The sequence below is a fragment of the Gekko japonicus genome, unplaced genomic scaffold (genome assembly GCF_001447785.1).
Source record: "Gekko japonicus isolate JY-2015 unplaced genomic scaffold, Gekko_japonicus_V1.1 scaffold5129, whole genome shotgun sequence".
Lineage (NCBI taxonomy): Eukaryota > Metazoa > Chordata > Lepidosauria > Squamata > Gekkonidae > Gekko > Gekko japonicus.
The window spans coordinates 40,645-61,488 of NW_015173294.1; the positions used below are offsets into that span (position 1 = coordinate 40,645).

Below are 20,844 nucleotides of genomic sequence, written 5' to 3' on the forward strand. Positions count from 1 at the left end.
CTTAAACAGCAATGTCTCCTGGTGTTTTAAGAAAGTATGGAAGAAAGATGTGGGATTTCAGATGGAGAAACAGTCCTTGCTACCAGTATATTTTGCATTTACCTCAGACAAATGTTTTTGGCATATGGTTAAGAACTCGGGTTACCTTGGGACAAGTAGCAAATGGAAAAATAAATGATTGTAGTGATCTAAGCTGTGAGAAGATAGTTGTAGGTGCTCTATCATCTTTCAGTCTCAAGAGCACTCAGCAAACGATGTATGGCAAGTCTCTATTGTGTGTGCACACATTTTAAAACATCCCACGCCTTGAGTGATTTAATTTTATATGTGCAAGAAAATTCAATCATCATTTTAAAAACTTTACAACACACACATGACATTTCCGATGAAACCACGAGAGGGAGCTGTACAACCCAATATCAAAATACCACCCCCTAGGACTTGATTACATCTTGTGTTTACTGACAATTCAGCCAGACTCCTCCCGATTGCAATTTACCATCTCCCCAAATACAAATTAACTTTTATTTGCATTGTTATAGTTATCTGTAAGCTATCCTCTAATATTATTTTGTCCAGATTCTCAATCAACTCTGTAATTTTGTTTGACCCAATCGACTGTCTGCATTTTGTTTTAGTTTCTTTTATTTCTAACTTGAATTTGGAGAAGCTTTTCATATCAAAAACCTATTCTGTCAGGCCAGTATATTTGTGGCATTGTGTAGAAAAATGGATTAAAACCCATTTCTAGAAGTGTTCTGATAGTGGTGAAGCTTGACACAGCAAGTGAAACTAGCTCATCTTTATACTCAACACCCTATGTCAGCAAAGGTGACAGGAAATGGAGACTGTCAAAGCAAATAGTATGAACTACAGTGTTCAGGTAAAACTTATGGGCATGTGTGGTTTATGTGCACGTACCTTGAAACATGGGGAAGGAAGAGAAATCAAAGATCCAAAGCAATTTAAATTAGGAAAATAGCAGTAATTGCTTAGATTGAGAATCAGTGCTGAGTTATAAGCATACTACTGCCTTACATTTCCTTGTAGCACATGTGTGGTAGCACATTTCAAAAGTTACACATTTATAAGGGCATCAGCAACATATTACAAATCAAAGAAATCAAGTTGTTTCAACATGGTAAGGATGGTCTTGATTTTCCACAGTAAGCCAAATTTCACAAACAGTAGCAACAGCATGTATATATTGCATTTTTATTTCATCTGCTCAAACAAAACAAAGTTAGCATTTAAGAAATTTTAACATGACACAGTATGATAAAAATAGCAGAGAATTAACTGAAAAACTCAAAAGGAGGTAAAACTAAATGCATGAAAATTCAACATTCATTAGTGTTTCATCTTCAGTTTTGATTGACACTTGATGCTTCCAAAACTTTTTTGAACAATGAACTTTGTTTCATGACAACTCTCTGAAGAGATTTCAGCACCAGCACTAAGATTTGTACATTCAGTTTGTTTGTGATTAACTTGTTAGCCACTTGTATATGGATAGGACAGATTTATCACAGATCAGATCACAGTGTTGAGGAAAGAAAAACCTTCCTGGAATTAAAAATGATCCCCTAAACCATATTCAGCTTAAGGCATCCGCTGTACAAAAGCACAGGAACCATCATTTTTTCCCTCCAAGAACAGTAATTAAAATAACTTAAGCTGCTTCTTTAGTAGCTCATTTTAATTACAGAAATATCTGGCAATGGCATAGCTGCTAGTACAACAGCATGAATTTACAGTTTATCAAACTGGATTCCCTGGAACAGTCCAATTGAGGATCTTATAGATATGCATGTAGAAAGAGTACAGAACCTTCCTTTTTTCTTTTACACAGAAATCATGTTAATTTTAGACCAAGGCACAAAACGTTTAGTGCATTAACCAGTTTCATTCACAACCTAGTAAATTAATTCTCTTAGCCATGGACCATGGACACCTATAACATTCTCGTAAACTATCTCTGAATTTTCTTTACAAACAAAATCAAACATGATTTCCGACGAGAGTAAGTGATTAAGTTTATACTGCTTAAACATAAAAGTTACTCCTCTAAGATGAAAGTGCCTCCTTAATTTGAGAGCAACAGCATTTGCTTATCTTTAGATCTAAATGCCTTCAATTAATGCATGCAGAGAACTTTTTTTTTAAGTAACCACTGAATTGGGATTATACGTTACAAGCCATTCCTCCATCATACAGAAAGAGGGGAAATGGAGAATTTTCTCATTCAAGTAGCAAACAAATGCTGTTAAATTTGCTTTGGTGTTCAACACTTGGGACAATATGCTAGTTAAAGCTTTCTTATAACTACGCCAAATGGAAGTAGATAATCTCAGAAACTGATTATGTCCAAAATGGCAAGTTATTTTAAAATCAGCATAGCTCACAAAATAAACATGGCACTATTATAACTGAAAATTCAAGATGCAGTAAATTACTGTTGCACTTAATTTGCCAAATTGCTGAATTTTTAGTTGCAGGATACCCAACCCCCCACCCTGCTGCCCTTCTTTGAAGTTTGCCTGGTATGTTTTAGCAATGTTTAAATCCTGGAATAAGAGATGAATATAATGGAGAAAATAAAATCCATTCTTCTAGAAATAAAAATGGTTGACAACACTGTTCTTGAGATTTATTCACCTTGCAGTTTTTTCAGTGTTTGATTATTAGTTACCAAGGTCCAAAGCACAGGACTGGGCAGCAGGTTGTAGGATCACCCTCCCAATCCCTCCCCTGTTCTCTAGTGTGGCTTCCTCTTCACTGGCGTTAACCAGGATTAAAGGATGCATGAGCACCAACTGTAAAAGTTAATGCTAATCAGGGTTCTGCTTTAAAAGGATTTGAAAGTATAGCTGGAAGATTATTAAGCATGGTTATATAATGTGCAGGGTGGTAGGAACTTTTGCAGGACAGAAGAGGGGAGGAAAGGAATGTGCGTTCTCAACACCTACTCTCAATCTCTTGGAGCATAATGGTCGCACGAGCCCTAATATTTCACTTCCTAATTAAACCAAACCTGTCTCAATACACAGGTAAAAGTAAATGTTATGGAAAGAACGCTATTCATTCTCTTTGCATCTTTTAAATCATTTCCAAGTGTAATTATGACGCTTAACTTCAGACCCAGTTAAGAAAAGCAGCAAAACTGACTGGAGTTTCCAGAACTGTTACTGAAGCATCAATAAGTTTAAAATACAAAGAATTAAAGAAAATGATACAAAAAAGTATTAAGTACCTGGTTCTATTTAACATGGTTACTGATAAGTCACATCATTTTCCTTATTATTACACATGCATGCAATATAAGGAAAAATAGTGCAGTAATTAATACAAATTGTTTTAAATAAAAAAGTTACCCCTATTCCCAACTCTACATCTCCCAAGTATTGCCTGGGCAGTAACTAGGCCTTACTGAAAAAAGGCTACTTAATATTTGTGGCATGCAAGGATGTTTTAAATTAAAAAGCCAACTCTGTGGTTGTTTTATATTACAAAAATGTCTACATGCATAAATCTTAAAAAAGCTCAAAAACCTATGGTAAGTCTATAACAATCTAACCATTTATATTTGACAATTGATTTGTGTTCTGGAGAAGTCTTACATTTGGTAAAGCATTACAATTTAGGAAGGCATCTACATCTTTATACTCTGGACAGCACTTACATTTTCCCCTATGAAACTGTATGAAGGTTAACAAGAGAGGCTTCCTGTCATAAGATTCCAAAACTTTATGAAGTAAAATATCCCAAGTCTCTTATTCACCAATATTGTGTTACAACACACAGTCTTGTCATCTATTCTTTATTTTGCAACTGAAGTAATGTTTGATCTTTTAAATTATTCATGGACATACCAAATATGATAGGAAGACTAACCTGAGATACTCTTGCAGTACAACAGTGTAACTTGCTAAATCCTTCATTAATAAAGAAAACCTCTCTGAATAGCCTTCAAGCTCTTCTCTTTTTATGTCTTAAACAATGAACTGTGAGATGCGTAGCTTCGTCTTGAGATGAAAACATTTCAATGCACTGTGATCTTGTCTTGACAAGTATAGGAGTTTCTGCATAAATCACTACTGCAACTTAAGACTATTTTCCACCCTGTTGAAAAGTCAGAAAACAGCAGCAAAGGGAAATAGTAGACCACCAGAGTGATGTCTGAACGTTTTCAGAATCTTGCTTTCCCCTTCTTCCAATTGGGTGTTCTGCTTTCTTCTAAACAGCTCATAAAATGTAGTTGATTTTATACCAAGACCAGTGGTCATAACGTCTTAGTTCTAGTCTTTCTATGCTGTATTTGACTTGCTCAGTTCTTGCCTGATAGCTGATTTGAAAGAGGTAAAAAACAATTAGTTAGCTGCAGAAATACAGGGAGGGGAGAGGGGATGGAGGAGACTGTTTTGACTGTGATTTAATCTGTTAAAGTAACTTATCTATCAAGAAAATGCAGTCTATACAGCATTTGGCATGCTGCTGCATTACAGTTGAGAGGCTCAACAATTACAAGAATTTATACAACATATTGAAGGCCAAAATGGCCACGCTGTAAGATGAATGTTCTCAAAGTTGTTGGAACCAAGGCTTTTAAATGTAGAACCAAGACCAAGCAATTGCAAAACTGTTCAAGGCCTCACCCCTAAGGGTAGTATGTAAGAACCAGGAATTAAAACAGGACAAGGGAGGAACAGCATGAACAGAATAGCATGCTGGACGGATGTGAAGGAGTTAGGCTTACATAGCATAAAGTTTAAGGAGTAACAGAGTAAGAGGCTTACAAAAGAAGGGACAGAACTACAACTGAAGAGACATGCTTGGTGGTATGAACACAGGGAGCAGAGTCTTACAACAATTACTAGTACACCTTCTTTTAATCTGGAACACACTTTCAAATCTGAGTTCACCTCTTCAATAATCTTTTCAAGGTAGGCCCAAGGTAGTGATGATGGTGCTTATCAACTACGGCTAACAGTAAAGTCAGTAAAGTGGCTGGCCCTTATGCCAATTATTATGCAGAAAATGCATGACTTCTAAAACAAATTAAAAGGAGGGAGACAGGTATATTCGGCTACTCAAGCGACCACAGAATTACAGGGGGAAGAAAAATCCAGGATTCTATAAGCTTTTAAGGGCTTCAACCACTTTTAGGCATTGGGGAAGGGGAGCCGCACAGAGTCTTGCACTGCCCATTGCCCATTTTAAGATTACAGCAGTTATATTTTGCTCAGGATGTGAACTGCTCTGCTCAGTAGGGGGAAAAAATTAGAGGGAACTAGGGTTGCCAAGTGTTACCTGTATCCGGAGTGGGGGACTCCCAGCTTGCTCTGGGAGTGCGCGCGCGAAGTGTGCGCGTGCCGCACGCACGTCACCCGGAAGTGACATGCATGTCGGGGTGGGGTTCCCCCTGGGGCCTGATCCGCCGGTGGTGGGGACTTGGCAAGCCTAGAGGGAACGCTGATGCTGGTTATAACCTTTAAAGTATTTAATGGCATGGGGCCCACATATCTGAAATACCTTCCTCTGCTCATATGTTCCAGTGCACCAATGATACTCTGCTAGTCAACACTTTTGGTCATTCCCACACCCAGCCACCCGGCAGGACTGCTCATTGGTCATACACGGATTGTTTTTCAAATGGTAATTCCATGAGAAGTTAAGAGGGGTTTTTGGAGTTTCTTTTAAAGTGCTGTGAAGTTATGCTCTTTGCAAGAGCATTTAGTCGGATCTGAGCGTTAGGCATGTAGTTTTGAAGTATTATTTTATATTTATAGTTTTAATAGAACAATTTGTAAGCTGCCTTGATCAGCAAAGGGAAAAGTGGGATAGAAATGTCAAATTAAATTCTACCCAATTCCTACAATCCTGAACTTAAAAATCCAAAGGTCAGTCACAAATTCAAATACTCACCATCAATTAATTCTTCTTTTAGTTTTGTTAATTCCTTTCTCATTTCATCTAAAATATCCTATGGTATCAGAACAGAGTTAAAATGTCAAACGTCTGAAGAAATGTAAAATGTCTAAAGAAATTCCTATTCAATCTTTGTTAATTTTGAAAACTAGCATACTCTTAACTTCAAAAGCTACAAATCCAAAATACAAGTCACTCCAAGGGTAAAACTATATATGGCCAGCAATCAGTACATTACAGATACACTGAGGTGGGTAGTGTGTTTCAATCTATCTGAAGTGTGCATGCCCACGAAAACTTATACCTAGAGTAAAAGTTTGTTGGTCTTAAAGGTGCCACTGGACTCAAACTTTGTTCTATTACAGACACACAGTTAGGGCCAGTATAGATACAGAGTGCCATACTAAGCAGTTACCCCCTTCTGACTTCAGTGGACTTAGAAGGACATACTTAGGGTTGCACTTATAATGCTGGTTTTATTAACCATGGCTAAGCAATTAAAAGCTAGTCATAGGATCTGTGCAATATCCCCCCAGCTCAAGGTAATGAATACCCCCCTCCCCACCTTAATTGTAATCAGCAATGACAAACAGCAGTTGTCATTACCACCCAAGATTTCAATTTATACAGAATTTGAAACCAATACTCAATAAAGGTTACAAATCTTGATTACATCAAAATCCTGGTTAACACTGCTTTGATTAAGGTTAAATAGAGGTAAGGCAGGAAGGAAAGCAGTCACTAGCAAGAGGAAAAGTTGCAAGGGGACAGAATTCCACTCCCAGTCTCTTTAGCTCAGTGAAGATAGCCAGCTTTATACTTGACTAACCAGGATACCCTTGTTCAGGGGTCATTTCGTAGAAAAAGAGCTAGGGGAACTCATTAGCATATGCCACACCCCCTGACATCAGGGGCCCGGCGGTGGACCTGCAAGGCCAGCGGGAGTGCGAGGAAGCCCCGCCAAGGCCCTCCCTGGCCCCAGGCAGGCAGGGGTGGGGAGAGGCGGGGAGGAAGCAACTTACCCTCCCTCTTCTCCTGCCTCCTCCTGGCTGAATGAGGGCTGGAAGCGGGGCGGCCGGAAGCAGGGGGCGGGGCTTTGTCATGTGCCCCGCCCCCTGCACCTCACCCAGGGGAACTGCGTTCCCCCGCGTTCCCCCCCCGAAATGACCTCTGCCCTTGTTTAACAGCAGTGAGACATTTCAGAATATTTAAAATACTGGAGAATTATGGACGCAGCCAAATTTCTGTGCTGAAGCAATGCCAGCATTACCAGCTAACTCACCGTGTACAAAGGTATTTTACTTTATATTGCTTATTATGTCTACTTGGCAGTATGTACTCATGAGGGCTCCAACATTAGGTTCCTATTCAGCAGTTGACAGTATGCATGGCCATGGTTTAATCTGTCATTGAGCAATCTATTTCAAAGCTTATTTTAAGAACTTTATAGACATTATGCCCTAATTTGTAAATACCTTTTTTGCATTTTCTTGTATTATATCTCACCACAGACTCTATTAATACAGAGTCACAGAGACTATTAATATTTCCAAATATTATCAAAGTGTTTCCAAGAATTTATTGAATCATGGAGTAAAGACAGTGACAAATGTTTTCTATACATAGCCATTTAAAAGTATGATTTAAGTGGAAAAATGCATACACCAATTCCCAATTGCTGCACACACATTGCATTTTTCCAGTTCCTTAAATGAAGTATCTTGAAAACTCCCTGAAACATAGGGAAGGCAGTACAGAAATGACTAAATCAGATATGTTTTTTAACCCTTGAGGAAAGAAGAAACAAATAAGGACCTCTAAACAGAAAGAGAAACAATAGTGATATGAGTAATTATATCAATGAATACACACACATATTCATAAAAATTACGTAACAAGCAACAAATATCAGTGATGGATCTGTGCATAACAAAACTAGCTAATATAATTACACAATAAATAGCATAATTAGCACCATGCAAACAATGAATGAGAAAAAAAGGATGAATATCAGTTATAAATAGAAAATACCAATAGAAGGTAACAAAGGAACATTAATATCAGCATTTGTACAAAAAAGCAAGCTCCCAGATATGGCTCTTTTCAATACTGACTGTAATATCTTCTTCAGTATGTATAACAAAATGACTTCATGTGTCCAGATTGTGAGAAGAAAAAAGACAATAGCCAACATGCTGGCACAGTTGTAGCTATGTCCTGTTCTAGCCCTGTAAAATGAACTGCCATAGCATCAAAGCATGTATGTCCTAATTGCAGAAGCCAATGAATAAATAATTTAAATTACCCTATGGCAGCAGATGTCAAAAAAATCTTCATCAATTTTTTTCTGAGTTGGACGCATGAAGTAGTTTTGTTGTACATACTGTATAAATGTTGACATTTATCCTTTTCTTTTCATTCATTGTTTATATGGTGTTAATTCTATTTGGTGTAGTGGTTAAGAGCAGCAGACTCTAATCTGGCGAAAAGGGTTTGATTCCCCACTCGTTCACATGAAGCCAACTGGGTAACCTTGGGTCAGTCACAGTTCTCTCAGAGCTCTCTCAGCCTCACCTACCTCACAGGGTGTCTGCTGTGGGGAGAGGAAGGGAAGGAGACTGTAAGTAGTGGTGAGACTCCAAGTGAAGGGTGGGGTATAAATGCAACTCTTTTTCTTCTAATAATAATAATAATAATGAATAATTATTGTATGGCATTGTGTCTGGTATACCCAAGGGATCCGAAGACTGTCTGGCAGCCTTAAGTTTTACTCTTTTAGTGAGCTAGACTTATTTTGGGGGGCTGAGAGAGCTCTGAGAGCTGTGACTGACCTAAGGTCACCCAGCTGGCTTCATGTGGAGGAGTGTGGAATTGAACCCGGTTCTCCAGATTAGAGTCTGCTGTTCTTAACCATTACACCACACGGGCTCTTTCTATTCTGTAATTGTATTGGATGTTTTTGTTATGCACACATCCATCACTGTGATATTTGTGTTTAATTGACTGGGTAGGATCTTATGTAAGACTGTGGAATCTTATGTCACCACCTAGGTTTGGAAGGAATTTCAGCTTGGTTTTCCTCGTGGTATGAAAAACTTGTACACTAACTCTCTGGTCTCTGTTAGCAAGGTGCAGCTTTTGCTGTGATGTTCTTTCTCCTTTGAGGAGACAGAAAGTGGAACTTGTTTCCAGAAGATGGCTCCTTCTGGCTCAGGCTTTTCTGACTACTGCCAGAAATTCTAGTAAAAAATTGTTATTTTCTAAGAACACAATATATACCTGTTTCAATCTGTCATAGTCTAGCCCTTCAGACTGTACTCCATTTGTACTTGGTTGCCCAGAGGATGCTGCAGATTTTGGTCTATAAAAAAACACACAGAGATGTTTGTGAATTTACTACCCGCAATTCAACATTTGAAACATATACTGTCACCAAGTTCTAAACGGACTGTAATAAATACTGTCATATGGGGTGAATTTTGATCACAAAATGAGAAACCAAACTTGGGTAATGGTGGGTTTTATCTGTCAGTGTTGGGGTTGTCACCCTACTATACAGCAAATTAAAAGTCTAGGAGTACTATTGAATCCTACCTAGTTCTTAGGGGGTGGCAATGGCTATGAGTGCTTACATTAACATGGTAATAGATAGGTATCACCTTCCTGCCCTGATAGTCATGATCAAATTGTTCCTCCTGCATATACAAAGCTGAAGGATACCAAAATACTGTCCTGTACAAGTCTGATAATCAAAGCAGCGACTTTTTCAAAAAAACCAGAACACAATCAAAAGCCCACCTATATGGTAACTAAAGTATTACAATAGGTCACCGTATCACAGAAGAAAATGTCTATGTTCCTCATGCAAAGACACAATCAATTTTAAACTTTAATTAGATATACTAATTAAGATTTTTAATTTGTGGATATGGTGCCCATCAAAATATAAATCAAGTTCAATCTAGGTCATCATATTGACAGTCCATCCACAGATGAAATGCTGCAGTACCTCAACATAAGAAGAAGAGGAGATTGGATTTATACCCCGCCCTTCACTACCCAAAGGTGTCTCAGAGCGGTTTACAAACTCCTTTCCCTTCCCCTCCCCACAACAGAGACAGGTAGGTGGGGCTGAGAGAGCTCTTGACAGAAACTGCCCTTTTTCAAGAACAGCTGTGCCAGAGTTATGGCTTCCCCAAGGTCATCCAGCCAGGTGCAAGTGGAGGAGTGGGGAATCAAACCCGGTTCTCCCAGATTAGAGTCCGCACACTTAACCACTACACCAAACTGGCTCCTACTACACCAAACACAAGAACATAACCTCTTCAGAGTATCATGATTTCAATGTATTACCACTATTGATGATAAACTGATCATCACAAGCAATAATAAGACACCTCCTCTGGAAAACAGTTAACAGAGGGGGGAAAAGAACCTGCAGGACTGCTGGGACAAGCGGGGGTGGAATTTCCTCCACTCCTCATGAGTTACTCACAGGTCCTCACTTGTAAGTATATACGTACCATTTGATCCCTCTCTATATCCCATAAAAAAACAACAGATCAACAACAACAACAACAGTTTTATTTTGCAGTCAATGACCAGTATACACAAAGGTTTACATAAAATCAAATGATCAAATTTTGCAACTGTAAAAATTGCACTCAAGCTACTGTATGCATTTTCCGATCTTTGTACACCTGTGAACAAAATTTAGCCACTATTCGGTTTGTTTCATGGTTCACATTGGACAGAAGACAATCAAGTTTAATTTTGTTAGATCTGCCGGGGGAATTTCCAATCAGCAGCTCAATAAATTTTGACTGAATTTCTTTGTGCCTAGGGCAGTTAAATATGTTCCATTGAATCAATTTCCTTTAAAGAACAAGAACAGAGCCTATGCATATATGGGACTGATTTAAATCTTTTTTCCAGAACAGCGGAAGGTAGAGTTGAACTTCTTGCCAATGTAAAGGCCCTTCTGGAATTATTTGATTCAAGAAAATATAACTATGCAACAGAAGCAGCAACAAATCTTGAATTTGGAGATAAAACCTGGAGTTCTATGAATATCTGTTTGTCTTTCTATATCTGTCACTCTTTGTTTAATAAGTAGTTTGGCTTGGTCTGGCCCATGGTTCAAAAGTTCTAATGTTTAAAACACTTTTGTAAAATACTTATGACCCAAATATCTGTGGTAACAAATACCTTGAAATAATAGGAGACTTGCTTCCATTCATTGTGTTTGTTCTCTCCCAAGGCTTTCTTGTTAGTTCTGCATGAGATAAAGTCAATGGACATTAGATTTATATTAATGAATGACAAACAGTGCAGTTTTCAACACATTTACACCCTTCTAAGCCCAATGACATCAACTTGGTTTAGGACTGCACTGTAAAAACTTTTGGGATACATTCAAACACCTAGGGGAAAGGTAATTTTTCTACAACCACCATGGATGCCAGAAAAGTCAATAGGCAGCAGCATGAAGTACTGAGAAGACCAGAGATGTACATCTTTGATTTTAATTTAGATGGAAACAAACACTTTAACAACATACCAAAAATGCACCAACTTTGCCAAAGCCTTCTCTGATACGTTAAGGATGGCTGAGGGACCAGGGCAGAACAAATGTTAGACAGAAGGCTTGCTGTTTAACATCAGACAAAAAGGAGAACCCATTTAGTCAGGATATTCATTCCATTTTGGCATAATTATTTTTTTAGCAAGGGGTGCATATCTTGACATACAAAGCTTTATTTGATACTTGGAAAACATGTCCATCCTCACTTTTGTAGCAAGTTCTCACTTGAGGGAAGGAGGAAATCCTAACAATCAGGTACTCCAACTCCCATCATGCATGGAGGCAGGAAACAGGATACAATTTGTGTCTCCACAACTACGAAGTGCCCTCCTTCCTGAATTGGTCCTTTTCCTTACTCCTCTGCTAATAGAGAGAGATCCATCAAAACTGGTTTTCAGCAGAGCTCACAGGTTGCTAAACTCTTTCTGTTTTGTGCCTTCTACATTTCATCTTCTCTTCTTTCCTTCCCCCCTTCTTTCTGCATCCACTTCATTGGGTTCTTTTTTAAAAAAAGCTCTCTTCCTTGTTCTTTTTACTCCACTTTTATGAGTGAACTGACAGTCTCCGTTGCTTCAGTCAGGGCAAGATGTATCAAGATGCAGCTCAACTGATGAAACACCCAACACACTAGGATCATCAGGTAGAGAGTTCATTAAACCCAGACTTTATTGCAGGGGGGCCAAACTTCATAACTGAGAAAATGCAAGTAGCGAAGGTCTAGGGAGGAGCATTAGCCCATTATTCCAGATCAAAAGAAAGTGAAGGTAAATTTTTGGTACCAAAACCCAGCCTTAGCCCTGCAACTGGGGATGGGAGAGAGGGGATCCACAGATGGCTGCTTACAACAGAGGCAGCCATGGAAATACTCCCAGATAGAGATGTCACCACTGGTGTGTGTGTGGGGGGAGAGACAGAAAAAAATGGAGAGAACACTCCCCAGGACCTTTTCCAAATTTTCCCTTCAGAAATTTGGCAGAGCTCTAGAAAAAAAATCACCTACACAATATCTTCTTCTTTTAGAAAGAGAAAAGGCAAGCTTTTTCACTCTCAGAATGTAAAGCATGGAAAAATCGGAAGACATCAGTTTTTCTGATGGAAAGCAGTGAACACCTTCTTGGTTTAAATGTGAATAATTTTGCCAACCACTAATATAATACGTTTAATGATATTACATTATAAAAGAGCCCAGTATTTTCAATGTTATAAAATTTAGCTTAACATCCTAACATGTTGACAGTGCTATCTATTGTGACTAATACACTTCCTTTAGTCTACTGCAAAATTTGTTTTCTGTCTTCCAACTTTTATTTTTTTCTACCTCTCAGATGGCAAAAATTAAAGGTAACATGTGCTATGGGCACAACAGTTTGCAGCTCTTTCTCAAGTACTGGGTATACACTACATTTTTCTTATAGAGAATTACAGTGATCTTTCACTGTGATGGCCACTAGCAGTGGCTGCTCAGTGCAAACTATGGTGGATGCAGTTTCCAAGTCTAACATGGCATCCTCCCCATTTCTTGGGTGAAATTCCTTGGAGGCAAGCTAAATGCTATTCTTGTTTTAATTGTTTAATTATTTAACTGTTTTTATATCTTGGTTTTATTGTTTTATTATTTAACTGTTTTTATATCTTGGTTTTATTGTTTTATTATGTTGTGAGCTGCCCTGAGCCCACCTGTGGGGCAGGGTGGGATACAACAACAACAAGAACAACAATGAAAAAGTGATATAGTCTCAACAAGAAGACATTTTTCAAAAAATTATGGGCTCCAGTTCTTTTTTCCCCAGAGAGTGCTCCCCAGATTTCAGGGTGAACACAGGAAGTCAAGTGGTCTAGATCTAAACTAAATTACAGAGCCAACACCTACTTTAACTCCTCAGTTCAATTCTCAAGGAACATGCATGAGATGCAGGAAACATCACCAGGGCAACTGACCTCAGTGAGCCTCAAGTGTGTGTGTTTGTGTGTGGGGGTGTCGAGGCAGCTACAATTATTCCTGCAAGGCTAGATGAAGCCATCAAGAGACTGGTGAGTGAAACACACAACAGCCAGAGATCTCAGAAATCTACAATCTACCATCCAGCAGGTTTTTTTTTCTTTTTTTTTAACTGCCCCCAAAGGGGCAGGGTTTTATTACATTTTCCACATAACATACACAAACAATCACACAACACACACAACATATCCAGCAGGTTTCTGAGTACCCCCACATCTACAGGTCCAAACACAAGACAGCACACTGCAAACACTCTAAATTATTTACTGGATAAAATCATAGTGTCAGTGCCATTACAAGTATATATTCTTTATGTATATGGTTCTTTTTACATTCCCCCAAAAGAATGAGGACTGGAGGAATGTCCTGGACTTCATGCTTACCAACATATTAATGAAGTACAGAACTTCAAAACAGAAACCCTTAGAAGAATTTCAGAGACAGTACTGCCAGGGAATTAATCTCATCTATAGATCTGACCAAAGTTTTGGTGTTTTTCCTTCACAGGCATTTCCTTAGGTTCACACACAAAGGACAGCACTTTCAGTTTAAGGCACTACCATTCAGTCTACCTTCGCTCTTCTAATATTTACCAAACTGATAAAGTAGTGAAAGCACAGGGCTATCTACCCAAAAGGAAGCATTTTCAAATTATGGAGACTTTGAGGCAAAGCACCCTAATTTCCTCAAGGATTAACATGATTATTAGAGAGTCCCGCTCACAGGTGTCCAATGATTTGGGACTTCCTGCAGATACCATCTGTATAGAAATATTGCTTTCTAAATTCTCATGCCTTCTCCTGTGATGACATTCTGTGACTCTGTTTCCTGTAGCAGGCCAAATGGTCCAGGGCAGACCAAATGGCCTGAACTACCTTAATAGCCATGCCATATAACCACACATTCTTTCACACCTCTAAGTGGAAGAGCCAGACCTGATGGCTCCTGGCTCTGGCCCACATGCAACAAGTCACGTAGGCAATGGAGAGGCTGGAGTTTGGGTCATGTGACTGCAGGCGTGGTCTCCAAACTTCTAGCCTATCCCCACACGCAGCTATGACAACCAACAATTGGGCACATCCCCTGCCCACTCGCGATTGGCTGATGGCCACAGCTGATCATGAATGGAATTGGGGTATAATTGTTTTGATTGCTATGGGAATGAGCTTCTTGCTCTTGCTCTGCTCTTAGCTCTCCCTTCTTGTCATTGTCTGTTTATTGCACCTGGAAATGCTGTTTCTTGGAAGACAAAGAGCTGCTTTGTGAACTGGAGCACATGGGTGCAAGGATGGGATGTCTCTTCAAAATCCCTTGGTACTTGGACTATCCTGGACTGTGGATGCTCTGACTTGGTAACTATGAATCATTAATGTTTAGTTAAGGCAAAGAGCCATAAGTTTTTCTTGTTTTCAGTAATCTCTTATATCGTCTGTTTTGCTATGCTCTGTACTGAATAAAAATTATTCTTATTTCTAATGGGTCTCTGATGTTGTAACTTGCATTCCAAGCCAAAATCTTGTGGCCTAAATGCTCACCATATACGCTACTATTGGAGAGTAAAAGTGTGCATGTCTGGAGTGAATTGCTAATGTGTTCTGTCCCAGATGCCAACTAAGGGTTTGGAATCTCTCCCTTAGGAAAGGCAGGGATTATTGAAAAAGAGGTTCTGGTGGCAAATTGTTCTGAAACCAGAGCGGGTATAGACCATCTCGTGGTTTGTTGTTTAATGTACTGAAAAAGTACAGGATTCCCTCCCATCCCTGGACTGGCCTGGGTGGGCAAATCCCTGTACACCATCCTTATCTCTTTCAAAGATGGACTCAAGAATGTGGTAATTGGTTAATCGTGAAAATCTGTGCTCAGTTGTGTAACCAGATGGGGGGCGAATTACAAACAGATGTTAATGTCTTCTGGAAAGTTCTATCAAAAGAGATCCTTGATTGGATCCGAGAGACCACCTGGTACCAGAGGGGAAAAGGCTATAATAGATGGAGGGTATAATAGGGGAAAAGGCTATAATAGGCCCGAGGGAAGCCATGCTACTCTTACACTCATGCCATGCTAGTATGCTTTGATATGTTATGTGTCATAATGAGGGACTGCAATGTATAGAATGTTTTCATGCTAGTGCTGGGATTTTTCTGCTGCAAGAAGATATGCCATCTAATACCAGGTATTCAATGTATTAGATAGAACAGTTAGCTTATTTTCTCTGTTGCTAAGCAACAGTGACTGTACTGCAGTGAAGTATTTTTAAATCTTTGAATAAACCTTTATATATTTTTAAAGTCTGCTTTATTTGTGTGCATTTAACCTTGAGGACCCACAGGGCTGGGTATTGCTCAAGGGACAAGAAGCAGTAACCCAGGGAACCCAGGCTTTTCAGATAATAACAGATGCTAATCTCTTCTGGGGGTAGGAGTCCCCCAAGCATAATAGATCATGTTCAAGGCCTCTGGAGCAAGAAAGAAGCTATGCACAGTGTCAGTTTTCTTGACTTCAGAGCCACACTGGCTCTCTTTCACTCTCAGAACAGCATCCAACAATTAAGTGTTTGCATCAGGAAGGACAACTCTATGGATGAAGCCCATGTGAACTACCTGGAGAATAATTGCCTTCAATGGAGGCAATAATTTTTTTCAACTAGGCAGAGGAGAATCTCGTCTCCTTAAAGGTGAATCATATTAACGAACATTCAAGAAGACTGGCTTAGTCAGAGCCAACTGAATCAGGGGTATGGACACTCAGTTTGGAAATATTTCTCCACTTTTGTCAGTGCCAGATAGACCTCTATGTATCTCCAACATCAAACTGCAAAGATTCTTTTCCAATTTACACTGCATGAGTACAGAACAGGAGAATGCTCTGATGGCCCACACATTCCTTTTATTTTCAAATTGACAAACTCTACCAAGAGAAGACAGATGATAGTGCTCTGTACTAGCAAAGACAACCTTGTTTTAAGCATCAGTTAGACTGACCATGATTTTATCTCTGGTAGGTGATCTTCCCAATTCATGAAATCCACAAGAGAACCCTTTTTCAAAAGGGTACCTTATTTGTTTGTCCTGCAGTTATCTCATTTTCTGTCACAGAGCCTGCATAAGGTCCTCCAGACATTAACACATCATCCTTTGGAATATATACAGGACATTTCTTTCAAATTCCTTACTCTTCAAGTGGTGTTCCTGGTGGCTGTCAGTTTGATCATATTATACTGGAATTTGGAGCCCTGTCAATTACATCTGGCTTCTGCACCTTCTACAAGGACAACGTGGTACTAAGGACTGATCTCTATCTTGATAACTAAGGTAAGTTCAATTTTCACAGGCTGCCAGAAACCTGCCTTTCATTTTGTTGCCCAAAGCTGTGATATCCTATAGAAAATAAGTGGCATTCTCTTTACTTAATCAGCTCCCCAAGTATTTACTTCAGAAGAACATCTACTTTTAGGAAATCAAAACAACGTTTTGTTGTTTTTCTTTCTGTAGTAAAAGGGAAAAGCAGTCTCCAAAGCTTCAGTGTATAGATGGATGAAAGAAGGAATTTCTTTCTGGTTTCATCTGGTTTATCTGGTTTCAGAATTTGGGGGTGGGGGGAGACTGCAAGAAGGATTATGGCACATTTAATACAGAATACAGTTACATGAGCAGCCTGCAACACCAACAATCCTCTAATGCATATACGAAAAGTGGCAATGTGGGCCTCTCTATTTTTTGCCAGACATTATAATTTGGAATCTTGCCTCAGCTAGTGTACCGTTTGGGCAGCAAGTCCTTCAACAATTGGTTTAGTTGGCATTGACCCACTTGGCTTTTATACAAGCAGGTCTCATAGCCTTTTTTGGTGGCCACAGAGGGCCCCTCCTTCCTTTTCCCCAGTATGAAAAGCTTATTGGATCAAGTACTATATGTTATCCTTGGAAGAGCAAATTACAGCTCTGATGCAGAGTCAATAGCCGTTCCTTTCCAGTTCTGAGCAAGGGAATGTGTGCATGCACACATGTGAAAGAAGATGAAAAAAGGTAGATGGGAAAGGGTGGGTACTGGTGCTTTTGTTTTCCCACACACAGCATAATAGTGTGCAGGTGCCTCTCTCATACGAAGGAAAAAAAGGAGAGAAGACACTGCAATAGCTTTAAAGGGAAGCATAACAAAGTGATTAGAGCAGGGGTCCCCAACCTTTGGAATTTTGAGAGGAGGTGGTTTGGGGAGCGGTGGCACAGTGGGTATATCCCACTGTCTTAACATCCAAACTGTGTCAGTTCAAGCCCCGTGCTGGTGTGAGCAGCCAGCCTGTTGTCCGCAGCTCATCGTCCACCCAGAGATTCGAAAGCCTCGGCGAGTAGATAAAATGGGAACCACTCCTTAGAGAGGGTGGGCACACCAACTCCCCTGTGGGAAGGTGTTAGCTGTCGTGTGTGTGACGTCCTGCCCCAGGACCAGAAAGGTGGAAGAACTACTCGGCTACAAAAAATCCCTGCAGTGGGATATTTCGGCCAGGCGGTGGCAGTCTGACAATACGACATACAGGTCCTGAAGCCCCAACGTCATCAAGCCGGTCGACGCAGCCGTTCAGGACATGACTGATCCAAGCCAGAGACGTTTCCACCGTGCATTATTATTATTATTATTATTATTATTTGCTGCATCCCAAAATGGCTACCACAAGAGGAAAAGCCAATCATAATACCTCCCTTGCAGAAGGGGAAAGAAGGGAGAGGGAAGGAGGAATAGAAAAAAAGAAAGCTTAGGGCAGAATGGACCCACACATTGAGTAAGGAAAGCCTGGGTACTCACCAGTCCTCCTGATTCTTCAGTGGCTGCATCTGCTACTGCAGCCACAGAAAACCTTTTCATTTGAATGAGAACAGCCAACCACAGACCCTCCACCCACTCTCTGAAAAGCTCAGCAAGAGCCAGAAAGTACTTGTGGGTACCATGGCACCCAGGGACACTACATTAAGGAACCCAGGGCTACAGCAACACTGGAATGGGTGTGGAGAACTACTTTTAACTGACTGTAGAGTGACTGGTCACTCCTGAGTGACTTGCTCAGCCATGAGCTATGGAATGGAATGCTTTGCATGCAGTCAAAGCTTCAGGCACTGGTAGAGTCCCATTTCTGTTCCATATATAGCATTTGCTAGGATGTTAGTACACTGGTTTTTCCGACAATAGTATACTTTTATTTAAAAATAAAAATACCACAATAGTATACTTTTATTTAAAAATAAAAATACCACAAAACAGAAGGAATTAGTTACAAATTTAAGCAACACTCCAAATTCTAATACCCATCCAGCTAGTTTTTGATATCTGTAGCTAACCACTATCCTATTCTATTCAGTATTTGTCCACTTTCTAATGATGATTTTCAAACACTTCTTCAGCTTGATTATAATTAGGTAAAGGTAAAGGTTCCCTTGCTCGAAAGCCAGTCGAGTCCGACTCTAGGGTTGCGATGCTCATCTCCGTTTCAAAGCCAAAGAGCCAGTGCTGTCCAAAGACATTTCCGTGGTCGTGTGGCCGGCATGACTAAACACCAAGGTGCACGGAATGCTGTTACCTTCCCACTGAAGTAGTACCTATTTATCTACTTGCAATTTCTTGCTTTCGAACTGCTAGGTTGGCAGGAGCTGGAACTGGAGACGGGAGCTCACTCCGTCATGCGGCACACTCGGGTCTCGAACTGCTGAACTACCGACCTTCCACAGCCTGCAGTTCAGCGTCTTAACCACTTGAACAACTGCTTTAATATCATTATATGGATTACTATTTTGTTTTCTTGAACAGGAAACAGTTTCTAGGTGTAGAACTTGAAAAATGTGATACCAGTATAAAGAATCTTGGAAAAATTAAAGTGAATCTAGGAAACTGGTCATGAAAAAACTACGTTTCAAGGGAGGAAAATCTCACATTAGTTGTCACAACTGTGTTTCCCCTGAAGACACTGGACATATAGAAAACTACCAAACATCTTGCATTACCCTATTTATACAACTTACCAGGTGTGCTTGTTGAAGGAGGCTTAGATGCTGAAGGCTCTGGTTCTTCCTATGCAAATTAGATTAGAAATAGAGGGATATAAATGTGCTCCAACAAAAATAAATATGAGTCTTGTAGCACCTTAAAGGTTACAGCTTTTTATTCTAGCATATGCTTTCAAGGGCTATACCCTCTTCATCAGATTAGACAAAATGGGTTTGAGACCATGAAAGATTATGCTAGACGGAAAATGTAAAGACTAAAAAGGTCCCACAAGACCCCTGTTTATAATAATCTTGCAACTCCAGTAAAATATATACTTAGGATTTAAACAGAAGTAAAACTTTTAGAGGATATTGACATAAAATCTCTAAAACTAGCATGGAAGTAAAAGACATTTCCAAGATGATCTATCAAAATTGCACCCTTTGAGGCAGTGATGAAATATATATACTAATAGTAAAGTCAATCAAATCTGAGAATACTTGAATCCAACGTCTGGAGCTGTGACTGGGCAAGACAGATCTTTCTACAAACCTAAAGTGGCCTTAGGCTTGCAGAAAAAAATGAAATTGGTAAAAGGAGCTCCTATAGTTTTAAGCAACAATTTCCCTCAGTGGCTGTTGCTAGGAAACCACAACATTCCCAGACTGGGATTCAGTGAGAAAAAAGGCAGGGGGAGAGGGCAGGATCCTTTCCAGGCCTATTTTGGCCTTTGAGGAAGGACTCATCGGGGCCAGGTCTGGGTAGGGTTGCCAGCTCCAGGTGGGAAAATTCCTGGAGATTTTGTGGTGGAGTCTGATGAGGGCAGGGTTTGGGGAGGGGAGAGGCCTCAGCAGGATATTAATGCCGTAGAGTCCACCCTCAAAGCAGCCATTTTCTCTAGGGGGCTGGACCTCTGTTGTCTGAAGCTCAGCTGTAATTCCAGGAGATTTCGAGGTCTCACCTGGAGTTTGTAAACCCTAGGCCTGGCACCAGCCTCTAGGTGACTTGATACCACCAACTTGCATGACTCAAATAGGCCTGGCTGCTTGCTACTGTTCAACAGCAGCCACCTTACGAAAGCCAGTGTGGTATAGCAGTTAGAGCATCACAGTAAAGTCTGGAAGACCCAGGTTCAAATTCCCATCTCACTGTGGAAGCTCACTGGGTGATTTGGAACCAGTCACATACTTTCAGCCTAACCCACCTCATAGGATTGTTGTAGAGATAAAAAGGAGAAGAGGAGAATAATGTAAGCTGCTTTGGTCCTCACTGTGGAGGAAGGTGGGATATAAATGAAGTAAATAAATAATAAATATAGCTGAAGACAGGAGGCAGACAGATGTTAGGTTGGTGAATGGCTA

General features: G+C 39.9%; 1 long non-coding RNA gene across 1 annotated transcript; it reads right to left on the reverse strand.

Moving 5' to 3' along the window:
* Positions 1-584: 584 nt before the first annotated feature.
* On the reverse strand, positions 585-19,567 carry LOC107120200. The gene is made up of 5 exons (XR_001482820.1): positions 19,519-19,567; positions 11,137-11,203; positions 9,208-9,289; positions 5,926-5,983; positions 585-4,345 (listed from the first exon to the last, which is right to left on the reverse strand). It is a non-coding gene; the product is annotated as an uncharacterized LOC107120200 (long non-coding RNA).
* Between the last annotated feature and the right edge of the window lie 1,277 nt (positions 19,568-20,844).